The following is a 10,708-nucleotide window of genomic DNA, read 5'->3' as shown; positions in this document are numbered from 1 at the left end:
GATCTTTAATCTTCTTTTTGTTTTTTACCATTATTATTACAAAGAAAGCCATGAAAAATACCTAGATAAATATTCCAATTACAGTGACTGGCATTTACTTAAATCACTTGAAAAACCTATTGAGTCAATACCAGCTTGCAACTAAAATGCTGGGATGTATTTTCAGGTCAGAGCACTTGGTATGCAATATCTGAATCTGTATAATGTACAAAAGTCTGTACATAATTTGCATAAGAGGTTAAATCCTGAATGAAACACAAGGTGAGGGAATACAACCTGATTAGTTAGATAGAGACTGATGGGGTGAAGGAATGAAGCATTGAGGGGTGAAATAATAATGAGCTGGATGGCCAAGAATAAGGGTGCACACTGATATATGCTGAGGCATGTACTGTCCTCCAGTTTAGTCCAGGATGACTTTTTCTTATGGTACACTGCAGCATCCCTAATGATTCAAACAACAGAAGTGCTTAGATCATCACAAGTGTGCTTTTACACAACGCACTCATCCAAAGTTTTACACCAGCTAGCAACACCTACAACACCCACAGACTTACATGAGTCGACACAAAACTGACATACAGGTTTGAAAAGATCCATTTTAGCCTAAGCCATGAAATGTGAGGATAGAAAATGGAGAATCTTACAACAAAATAGTCAAATTATTTTCCTGTAGATCTCGCTAAAGGACAAAACAAAACGAAATGCATTTAGCTTGTGTCATTTTATCTGTGATTCTTCTCTTGCAGCAGCTTGGTTAAGGATCCTTACTTTAAAGAATAAATAAATCCAGGCATAAAAACATGCATTCAATAAGCATCGAATGTCGTTTAATCTTCACGGAAGTCACTTTCATAGATAAAACACAAGTTAAACAAAATTATGACACAAAACCAGATGTGCTTTACATCTCTGTGATGAACAAACTCACTAATTAAACACTCTGCATGCTAGGAAAGTACCTGACTTCTTTAGACTCTGCTCCTCTCAAGAAAAATTGGTATGTGTGACTCAAAGAGAAAGGCGACTAAAGCATTTTTAAAGAAGCGCCTTCATCAGTACATAAAAAGACAAATCGTCAACAGGACCATAGCTTCTCTCCCTAGGGGTGAACTTCCTGCAAAGATGACACAGAGAGTGAAAAATAAAACGGAGATAACAGCAAAACACCTGCAGGTATCTTCACAGCTTGCTAAAATGTGTTGTCTCATACTTACTATAAGAAAAAAAACAGGATGACTGTGGTATGAATGGAAAGAAGTAATGAATGAGTCCTAACCCTTTATTATGCTTGTTTGAAAAAACACACATTAAGAACACATTAACACATTGCACATTAACTAAAAAACCTCACCAACAGTCAAGCACAGTGGAGAGAACATCATAATGTGGTATGCTTTGCTACATCATGCAGCAGCTGAAGTTCTTAAGATATCAATTTATATTTACATTTATATGAAAAAGCTATTCAGAGATTTTTTTAGGTAATTTTTAAATTTAACAAGCACTTGCTTGCTCAATACTGTTTATTCTTTCACCATGACATTTGGCCTTTTACTCCGATAGTGTACAAGTAGAGTCAATCGTTGTTTTGTTATCAATGAAAATAAGCAAGTCAGGCGCATTTGCATTGATCCTAATGTCCTAATCTTCTTCACAAGGTGGAATAGTGAGGAAAGGGTCAATGCTGCATAGAGAGCATATAGTCCACTGATTATCCACCATAGAGGAGTTAAGTAGACATGCGGTAATGCATAAATCAGTACACCTTCTTTACCATTCCTGTGACATATAAAGTAGATACTAGATACTAAAAGCTCTCTTCAAGTGGAACATGGGCATTGAGGCAGATTTTTCTCAAATGATTTACTATTTAATGAATGCAACGCAGTCATTTTATTTAACACTACACATTTTTAGTGTTTTTTCACCATCAACCCACCCATGGGCTGCAGGGTAAATCTGTGTTTATTAAAGGGATAACATGTAACTTCCTGCAATGCCAAATGAATAATAGAACTGGAATGATATTTGTGCTTAGGGGTTCCCAGGTAGAATGAAAACAAATTGCAAATAAGCACAAGAAAGAGCAACAAAACCACATCAGTGTAGCTTTAACTGTGACATCAAACCCTCTTAGGAAATGATGTCATGATTTGTATACATGTAGTGGCTTTGCGGTTACCATTTCCTATTTCTGTCAAAAAGCACTGGAGTAGTGTGCAGCACATTAAATGTGAAAGGTGGGATCGTGTTCAAACAAATGTTTAGAGCTGCGTGGGGTGGTTTGGTCACAGAAATGAATATAGTTATCGCAGACACATGCAAATAACGAATATACACCGAGTGCTCACCTGCCCATTCCTATAAATGCACATTAGTTCAACTGCAGAAAGAAAGAGCAGACACATGTAGTGTAATTACACCAGCAAGCAGGAACATCTGCATGCATTATCACCTTGCAGCTATTCATCACACTCACACACACAAACACACACACAGAGCACCTTGGAAATGCACTGTATTTGTGCACCACAACCCATGCACACACACACATACACAGACACGCTCCATCCATGGCTAAACATACATATTTTTTGACTAAGCATCAAGAGAGGGAAGGAGAAATTAGAGATTGGTGCAGACTAAATCCTGTCAGGTTAACCATGCAGAACAAAATTTCAGGAAGAAGGGATAAGAAAAATGGGCCAGCTATCTGAGCAAAAGAAGAAAATTAGCAAGTGGACGTCACAGTCCTTAGCCTCGGGAGTGATCACAGCCACCACACTGAGATAAGGCTTAGAGAGGTCAATAAGGAAAACCATTAGCTGACAAATGACCACTGCTGTAATGCTATTATAAGCTATGCCTGTAGGAATCAGAGGATGCATGTCAGCACATGAAAAAGAATAACAACAGCCTGGACATTAAAACTAATGCTACCCGACGATAATCCCTTGCTTCTTTGCTTTGAAATGATAATTATGTTGCAATACTCTGATATAAATAAGCAATTAAGTCATTTTTAGTGCTTTAATTTATGCCTCTGAGCTCCAGTCCACTACACTATTTAGGCTGAAAGCTCATACAGTCTAACTGGAAGGTCGGCCATTTGAATAAAGCCAGTATCGAAATATAGTTTCTCCCCTCATTTTCTGCATTTTGTGTCATAATAACAGCAGCGGTGCTAAAAATAAAATACTGAAAAACAACTTTGGCCTGGATAGACCCAGGAAAGTCTTCACATTATTCAGTGCACCTCACTGGCCTTGTTTACACATGCATTCTCCCCCTTAAAGTGATTCCATGGATTAATGCTTTCGAATGCACCTGCAAGCCATGTAAGCTTTCCTGAAATAACATAAGAATTTACCATGAAAGAAAAACCTTTAAGATGCAGGTAGAGTGTGATGACACAAACACTTTACTATGGCGAGGTACATGGTGAGGGTTATGCAAAGATTATAGTTTGGCTTAAAATACAATTTTTAACAACAGCAAGCACATGTAAAATTTTGTTGTTGTTTTTTACTACTGGGCTGCTGAATTTTTACCCATCTAAAGGCAACGACAATATGTGACAGTTTTTTTTTTCTTAACACAGCCTCTAGAGGCCGCTTTACTTTAAAAAAAACAACAAAAAACCGTGGTGTCATTTCTTGAGATAGGACTGTCTCTTCCTATCCCCTTGTGTTGCAGTTTTTGCTCTATAGTCTCTGGCCTTTCAGTAACCCCATCTCCTCCCAAACTCTTCCGTCTCCTCCCTTGACTTTTAAATGAGCAGAGCAGCCAATGGATGTATCACTAACTCCATTATGCAGTAACTGTTGGCCTTAAGGTGCAGTCTGTTGTATAACTTTGTGTGTGTGTGTGTGTGTGTGTGTGTGTGAGTGTGTGTGTGTGTGTGTGTGTACGCATTCATGCTTGGTTACATGGATTTGTGGTATGGAGATATATTGTAATAAGAGAAGGAGAAAGGAGAAAATGGGCAAAAACATGGAAGGTAAGACGTGTGCAGTGGTGTGTGTGTGTGTGTGCGTAGATGCATGTGTGGGCGGGCTACAGTCACATAGCACAGAGGTCAGATTTGCAAAGACTGAACATAAGCACACACATTCCCCTTTTCCATTCATCTAAGGTGGAATAGCCATTAAATTAATGGCCTGCTCTCTCTGCCTGCATGTGTGTTTCTAAGTGTGTGTATAAATACAGCATGTGGGTAGTTAGAAGCTGAAACAAGAACCTTGCATAATGTAAAAATGAATGATGAGCATGATTATAAGAAAGAGAGACAAAAGTAATGGCACTTTTAAAAATATCCAAGTGAAACACTTCAAAACAGCCCTGGATCTGTTTAAGCATGAATGAATCTTGTTTATCCGTCACCACATACACACCCCATTAGTTAAGGTACGGGACTGGATGATAATAGGTTTCACGTTTTTGTTCCGTCTCTTGGGAAATCGTTGTGCATATGCTGTCAGTTTCATCAAGAAGTCAAAATATATTGGATTTATTATAACAAGGTGGTCTCACTATTTACACCTCTATCATTCTATGCATGCAGGCATGCACACATCAATAAAAGTGACACAAGCAAACTTGTTATTTCAATGATGGAGTAACCTCCGAGTAAGAAGGTATATTGAGGAAGCGTTATATTAGTTGGAATCAAGTCTATTATTTCCAACACAAGACAAAATACTTCTAGCTCTAGCCTTTCATTCATCCAAACAAAGGAGATAACGTGAGAAATAGTTGGCCCTTCTGCAGACGCAATATAATACTCAAGGCATTAATTTACACTTGAAGCTTTCTGCTTGTATTTGCAGTCATGCTGATCAATCATATTTGAGCAGGCTTTAGCTGCATGCAGATAAACAACGTGAAGAGGAAAGGTGAAATGCAATCTTGAAATGATATTGAATCAATTGATAATAAGATATAAATCCATAAAATAACTTTTTAAAAAAATGTTAAAAATAAATAACAACAGGCTTCAGCACCCAAGTGACTGATGGGATGGGTGGCTGGATTTCCATTTATAAACAATGAGAAATGTAAGAAAACAGAAGTCGCAGGAAGTCCCCACTGAGTCATTAGACATTCCTAGAGAAATTCCTTGCCCTAAACTGCACCTTGTGCCCCACTTTGCATTTTTGAAATCGAGTGGCTGCGGGCAAAAACCAAAAGACCGTGTAACTTTTAGCTTTTGTCCCTTTTAGCCTCACAGGTCAGTGAGCCAGTGATCTTTTGTTTCATCGGAAATGCTACAAACAAACTCTTGAATGGATGTTGGAATTTGCTCTCTGTGGTAAAAAAAATAGGTGTTTGACCTATGCACGACACACTCTCACCAAAAAAAAAAAAGATTGCCTGGTATCTGAAAGCTTACTGCATGAAGATAACTCTTCCTTTCCTCTTTACACACAGCATGCTGTTTTATTTTTGTTGATACAGTAGCAAGGGTGCTAAAAATCACTATTATCACAATCATTTTGGTCGATTATTTGTCACATTTATTCATTGATTTTAGTGACAAGAAATTTCATTGCACTGTTACTGAAACTCTAAACTGCTTTCACATTTGCACATCTGTAAATTCAGTAGAGTAATATATACAGAATTATTTTTTTTTTAAAAGATACCCAAACTCAGCACAAAGTGAAATAATTGAGAACACTTGCATGACATTATTCTTTATTCCTGTTGATTTGAACTTCCTTGCAGACAAAAAAAAAAAAGGTTTTTATTCACCTCGCCTAAGTGCATTTCCTTGAAGTGAAATATAAAGACTTTCACTCCATTCTGTACTCAAGGTTTTGCACACGGCACATGTTTTCCAACTTGAAATAACTGCTCAAGGAGATAAGATATCTTTTGTCCTGTATGTCGGCCTTTGTTCCTCACACATATCTTTTTGCTTCTGTGATTTGAGCGCAGCTTTGTGAGCTGGATATATACAAAGGCACGCTGTACAGTCTTGTTTTTTATAGACAAGCTGATTTGTGGATGATTCATGTTAGCAACCACTGCATTGTTTTGTTTTTTTATTGGCCTTTATTCACACGTTCATTATGTTGAAGATTGTGGTGTTTTTTCAGCCAGTTGTATTGCTTTGCAGCCCAGACAAAACTCTTTGCTGTATGCAGTACTCTTTGCACACAATTTATTCTTGGTTACCGTCACTGGTGTTAAAGCTGAGTCATTTCCAAGAAACGGATGATCATCTCCTTTGAGGGACAAACGCTACACCTTCTGGTGTGCCAGACATTTGATTTGTGTTTTCATCTGTCTTTTAACATAGTGATATTCGTTCGGACTAGTCCAGGAAACTTCAAGCTGTGCAGTCCAGGGAACAGAGCAGACACGTGTTTGGGCGGTGATTTAGGGAGCGCTTCATTTGCGTTTTGCTTTGCTGTCTTTTGGCAGAGCACATTTTATTATCGCTCAGTAAATGTTCATTTATCATGCTCAAAAACATGATCCCGATCAGAATTTGATTGATTGTGCATCTATGCTATATATTCTACATACAATGCCTAATATAAGTACAGCTAATATCTATTTTAAAGTTCCCCTCCTCCATATAAACTGCATTCTATTGTTCCCTTGTGCAGGGGTACAAAATTTGCCATTATCCTCACTGCAGAACTAAGTTTCCGCATATTTCGAATCACAAAAAGTCATATCAAGCACAAATTATTTCAAGTACATGTAGCGTAATACGTGCAGCAAGTATGTGAAGCAAATGCGCCGCATCACCTTGTCTCCCTTAATCATTTCACGAGGGGCTACTGTTTACACCTGTAGTGCAGTGGAAGTGAGGGAGTGAATAAAGCTAAAAACGTGAAAAAAACAGAACTTATTGGCCTCTTCTTCTTTTCCAAACCTTTAGGGCCCCATAGTCAGTGAGGAAAATGGGAGGGCAGAACATTGGTTCCACTTACAAAGCAACTCAAGCACAAAACAGCTCTGTCCAATTATGGGAGGAGCAAATTAAAAGTGCAAATTGGAGTGTAAAAATTTAAGAGTCAAATTTAAATGTAAAACTTGAAGCCAGGGTGCGTGGAGCATTCTAATGAAGCCATTGAAGGGGATTAATATGCTGGGTAATTGCCAGATCTCTTCTTTCTCTCCAAAACCCCTTTTAATCAACAGTCAACTAATTACTAAAGCCAGGGTTGTTCTGAATAAAAAGCTGTTGGTTTCAAGAAGACGGGTGGACAGCCAGATAAGAAAATGTGGCCTTCCTTGCTTTCGATATTACAATAACAGAGGGAATCTCAGAGGAATGCAGTAACAGGTACAGAGGTGTAAATTCGTGGCCTCTGACAACAGCTTAACAACAGCTCATACACAATAAAGATCTACAATCCTTGGTTTGTTACACGGCCTCTATTTAGCTCTGGGCCCCTTAAATCACAGAAAAATGTCCTCCCGTCAGCAGCAACACTGTTCCAAAGTGTCATATTATAAGGCTTACAGAGCTTATTAAAGTTTATAGCAATTTTGGAGCACAATTTCAAAATCCTTTCTCCTTGTTCTGCCCTGTGTCCCCATGCTGTAAAGCCAAATAAACGTTATATAAGACTTTGAAGTCGACAAATTGCCCCTAAAGTACACAACAAAGTTGATCAACACTACTTAGAGAGACGATGTTAACCAGATAAATTGTGTTTAAATATTATTTTTGTATTTATGGTATATTTATGTTGAGTCTTTGTTTTTTGAACCACATGAGAGAGTAATGACAATATAGAGTCAATAAAACCAGAGGACTTAAAGACAGAGATAATTATTAATATTATTTTAACAGTACTTTTACTAACATGTATTATTAATATCCCATTATTAATGACCTTCCTGTTTGTCACCTTCTCACCAACAGCCAGCTTTGCCAGCATTAAGCACCATTAGCAATATCACAACCTGGAAACAACATCAGCCACGAAACATTCACCGTTCATTTTATTATTTACACCCATGTTTTACCTTCTTTCACATGTCAAAATCCCATTTGTATTGGTGTATTAATGTGAAAATTTATGCTCCATCACAACTGCTTGTCAGATGGTTGAACAGCTTTAGAAACCCCTCAACCCTCCACTGTCAGGATCTGACAGTTCGGCTTCACATTGTGAATGGCCACCTGTGCAGACGTGAAAAGGAGCCAGGGTTTGAACTTCTCCCTGCAGGTCTCTTTCTGTCACTTTTCATGTGAACAACTGAGTGCAGCACTACAAATGCTTCTCATTAAAGACTGTCTGAAAATTATTGCAGTGTTTAACAACTCATCCCACCCCTCCATGAATCAACTAGAAGACATTTTCCAAATCATGACTTATTTCCTGATTTTGTGTTATCGGTTTGTGGAAATTCTGACATTTAAATCTCAACAGATTTCTAAGAACCACAAGTGTGAACAGGCAGCATGCTGCACAAGTGAAACATAACGCCAAGACTTAAGTGCCACAAACGGCAAGTCCTTGAATAGTTACTATAAGTTGACTCTGGCAAGTTAGTCCCCACCAGTGTTGGTCAAGTTACTTGAAAAAAGTAATCAGTAACTAATTACTGATTTCTTCCCCCAAAAAAGTAATCCCGCTACTTTACTGATTACTTATTTTCAAAAGTAATTAATTACTTAGTTACTTAGTTACTTTTTAAAAACACAATTTACAACCTGAATAGGTGATAAGGCAATAGATTTTTCAGCCCAATTCCACTTTTTCTACATAATCGATCATAAAATATGTAATCAAATGAAAAAGTCCCTTTTTAAAACTTGTTTTATTAGTTTTAATCTTTTAAAAAATTTAATTATATTGTAGCGGGTCGGGGCTGTTCGGGGTTCTGTTTGTACAGTGATGTTTTGTTTATGTTGCCATAGTGACAGGTGACGCCCTCTCGCTGTGACGGTGTGTCCTTCCGGGGTCAGAGGGCGCCCTGTGTTGTTGTTGTTTTTTTTGCTGTGCTGTGGCCGCGCTGAGCATTAGCTAGCGGCAGTGTTTTCTGGAATTGTTAATAAACGGCTGTGCTCCCTGGCTAGCTCACGGAAGCAAGACCAAACGACACCTCCGTCTCCTTCTTTTCTGAGCTCGCCACATTGGTGTCAGAAGTGGGATAGCTCACCCTCGCCGTAATGGAGAGAGACATTCAGAGGCTGGAGCAAGCTGTCGAGGAGAACATTCCCCACCTGGGAAACTGGCGATTGAAGAGAGAGGATGTGAGCGGCCATGTAAGTCCCCCGACGTGTCCCGATGGCGCGAGCGCACCGCGGCGGCGGCCCATCGCGACAGATGCTAGGGCAATGCTTCATGGGCTACCTCTGTCGACCCACACGTCGAGCCCCCAACCGCGAGCAGTTATGCCTACCACGCCAGTTAAGGTACCGAAATACAACAGGCTAACTTCGCTAGAGCCCTACCTCTCACAAGTGCGACTGGCCGCCAGACATAGTGGCTGGGGCGAAGAGGAGACTGCTAAACACCTAGCGCTAGCATTAGAGGGAGATGCACTGCAGATACTCCTCGACCTAGCCCCGGCAGAGCAGCATGAGCTCCAGGCCCTCACCGCGGCACTCGAGAGGCGATTCGGGCAGTGGCACTCCACTGATCAGAGCAGAGAGCAGCTGACCAACCGGAGCCGTCGACCAGGGGAGAACCTGGGCACCTTCGCAGCAGACGTGTTGCTGTATGCTCGTCGTGGCTACCCGGAGTTCCCAGCAGCAGCCCGTGAGGAGCTTAGCCTGCATGCTTTTCTGCAAGGACTTTTCCCAGAGCGACTACGCCAACACGTCCACCTGGCCATGCCTCAGACCCTCCGTGAGGCGCTCCTTGAGGCTGAAAGGGCCGAGCCGGTGCTCACCTTGCGACCTAACCAGCAGGCGCCCCCCCCCCCCCCCAAACTACCCCCAAATCAGAGCCGCAGACTGCGACGGGAAGGTCGCTGAGATTTCCCAGCTGCAACCCTCGGTGCCCCGGAGGCGTCCTCGTCGACCGACCGACCGCTGCTACCGGTGCGATGAGCCTGGCCACATGGCGCGTGACTGCCCAGCACCAGCCCCGAAGACCAGAACTACGCAGCCTCAGGGAAACGAGGAGGGAGCGGTGTAGCGAGGGGACCACCGCTCCAGCTTCCTGCCCCCCTCCAAGGACGATGCACGGTGGTGGGCCGAGTTGGGCACCTCAAAGGACTCTACCTGAGCTGCTGTGTTGAGGACCAGCCGTGCCAGGCCCTGGTGGACACGGGGTCTACCATTTCCCTGCTACGACCTGGCGTGCTCCCTGAAACATCTGGGCCACTGGTGAAGGGTTGGTTGCCCACGGACACCCAGCTGATGACAGTGACGGGGGAGAAAACTGTTATGTGGGGGAAGAAACCGTTGCGGATCCGAGTGAAGGATCTAGAGCTGGTGCACGACTTCTGGCTCGCCGACATTCAAGACCAGTGCATCTTTGGCCTGGATCTGCTGAGCCGCTGGGGGGTCTGCGTCGGCACCGCAAAGCTAGCTGTCACTCTTGGCGCAGAGACTTTTGCCCTCCATCGCGGCCAAAAGCAGGGAGCGGGGACCAGACGAGACAGGCGTCAGGCAGCTGCTGCTCAGCAGATTTCGGATGCCGGTGGCTCTGGGTCATCTCCACCCCCAGTCGCCAGATCTCCACTCGCCTCAGCCTCAGCCTTTCAGCCCGACAAACCTCCTTCG

Source organism: Mchenga conophoros, linkage group LG7 (genome assembly GCF_057382185.1).
Source record: "Mchenga conophoros isolate Kocher_MC1m ecotype Shallow Benthic linkage group LG7, M_conophoros_male_GT1.1, whole genome shotgun sequence".
NCBI classification, from domain to species: Eukaryota; Metazoa; Chordata; class Actinopteri; order Cichliformes; family Cichlidae; genus Mchenga; species Mchenga conophoros.
Note: the sequence above shows the minus strand (reverse complement) of the source record.